Source organism: Histoplasma capsulatum, genomic scaffold, assembly GCF_000149585.1.
Source record: "Histoplasma capsulatum NAm1 scaffold_1 genomic scaffold, whole genome shotgun sequence".
Classification (NCBI taxonomy): domain Eukaryota; kingdom Fungi; phylum Ascomycota; class Eurotiomycetes; order Onygenales; family Ajellomycetaceae; genus Histoplasma; species Histoplasma mississippiense.
In genome coordinates this window covers 3,199,979-3,202,305 of record NW_001813982.1, presented here as the reverse complement: position 1 = coordinate 3,202,305, position 2,327 = coordinate 3,199,979, and positions in this window count along the sequence as shown.

The window sequence follows — 2,327 nt, the reverse complement described above, 5'->3', positions numbered from 1 at the left end:
ATAATGGGATAGGAAGTAAGGAGGAATAAGGATTACGACGGCGGGATGATATCACCAGCGGTGCGGGCGTCAGTCAGTTCCGTCAGGCAGTGTGTGTGTGTATGTGTGTCTGTGGGTATGCTGTATCCTCTCTGGATATGTTGGTGCGTGTGTGTGGGTGAGAGGAGGAGACGAGAGGAGGACTGGATTGGAACAAATAATGAAGGCAGGCACTTCGCTGGTTGGTGAGTCCCACAAAAGCCCCAAGCAAAGCACGGGAGCCAAGTCCGCTTGCAATACCGTATCCGAACAGCGCAAGGTCCAAGGTTGCCCAGTGGAGTCGGCGCTAGGCATGGATTTGCCCCCGGCCACAGTGCCCGGGGGCCTGCGGTAGGCCTTCACTAGCCCCGTCATAGCGCCGTAACAGCCCCGGGCTGGTTGATACATGCTGCGTACGATATTGACTGCATGAGTAATTTACACATGGTACTGTAATTGAGGGCATTTTGCTGATGCCAATAATACACACTATGTGACCCGGGATATGGAGGTTCCCCAACTGGACCCGCTAAGCTGGGGCCAGCAAACCCCGAGCAGCCATCGCCAGCCAGCCGCGGAAGCAGGACAGTTAGGCCCGCTGCAGGTAAGGACCGGGGTAGCGCCGGTAGATTACACGCTTTACCACTCTGGGCCTGCTGGAGCAGAGCGCACGATGACTGGCTGTTGGCCAGCGTTCGGAGGACGTACGAAATACGGTATTCGCGATACGTTCTGTCATTTATGTTCGTTACGTACTAGCCCAGCCCTGACTCGTTAAGACCGAATCGGGGGGGATGCAAGACTCATGGAAGTCGTTTCCCTTTTCCTGTTGCTCTCGTCGAGCTGTTCCCGCCTGTCTGCCGTTGCGTGGCCTGCGGGCGTGCGGGAAGCTTGCTCTGCGGAGGGAAATTGTCAGTCAAATGCAAAGGGCGATCAATCATGGGCAGAATGAAGCCCCTCTGGAGATATGGGAAGAAGGTTGTTTGAACAAGCACAGAAATGGTAGAGGCATAACACGCACATACCAACAGAAATAATCGCGTTTTGGACAAACAATACTAGTACGAAGTCCTCAAGAAAAGGACTCAAAATTCAGACGGTGAATTGGCTCTCAACCTTCCTAGACCACCCATCATCCTTGTACCCTTGTGCGGAAACTTCCTCCATACAACAATCGTATGGCAAAAAATAACTTCAAACCCATTCGGAATCCTGCCTGGTGGTTTAAAACATTCATTCGCATGGGCAGGCTGGTAGGGATCATGGATTCATGGGCACTACTATGGTATGTCAAACAAGATTAAAATTTTTATTTTAAAAAGGGCGAAGATTTTCTGCAACTGCCATTTGACAGAGGGATTGACCACTCATTCAAATCAAAACCCACCACAGGCCGTCACTCTGACTTGCCCAGAATCCTTCCTCCACACAAAATCCAAGCGCTGCTGCTGCTGCGTTGTTCAAAAATTAATGCACGCTTCTTGAACTCTATGCCTCCGATCAGCCAACAACAGCCGCAGTGCCACGAAGAGCCACTCCTCCCTTCGTAAAGTCCGTGCTGAAGAAGCCCTCTTGCTCATCCGTGAGTGGTGCTTTTTGTTTTTAGAGCCCTGATATTTAATAAATGCGTATACATAAAGCTCCATGCCTCCCATTCTAACGGCTCGGCCTCTGGTCTCGTCTCACTGTTCATGGTTATTTTCTATCATTGTTGTTGTTGTTGCCCTCCACAGGGTCCCTCCCAAAGAGTCCCAGATCTCCAATAATACTGCATACCTCTGCAATTGAAAATCTTGTTTCCCCATTTCTTCGAAAAACTCTCGCTGCATCCCCCTCCCTTCGTTTCTCTTCCCCCATCTTCCTCCTCTCGTTTTGCACTCGCCCTAGACGAAGAAAAAAAAAAGAATAGAATTTAAAAAAGAGTAAAAAGGGTACACTCTATAGAATCCCGATGCCTCCCAAACCGAAGAAATGAGCATGGAGAAAACCAGGAAGAAAGAAAGAAACAGAGGATGGAGGAGAGGAAAGAAGAAAATAGGCCCGCGCGGCGAGCAGATTTCAAGATTGCATCCGAGCTGCACGGCCCATCTGGAGCAAAATGGCTGTGGAGATGATACGTCCTGCGTAAGCAGAAGTTACTGCATTTTTTTTCCTCCTACGCAGCGTACATACATTGATTGGCATATCCGGTACGAACTATCTCTAACCCCTCATCCCTCCCTCCCCCTCCCTCATGCATATGCAAGCTCGTCTCGATATCGTAGCATGATAAGAATGAGCCCTCTTCAAGGATTCCTGCTTGCAGCATT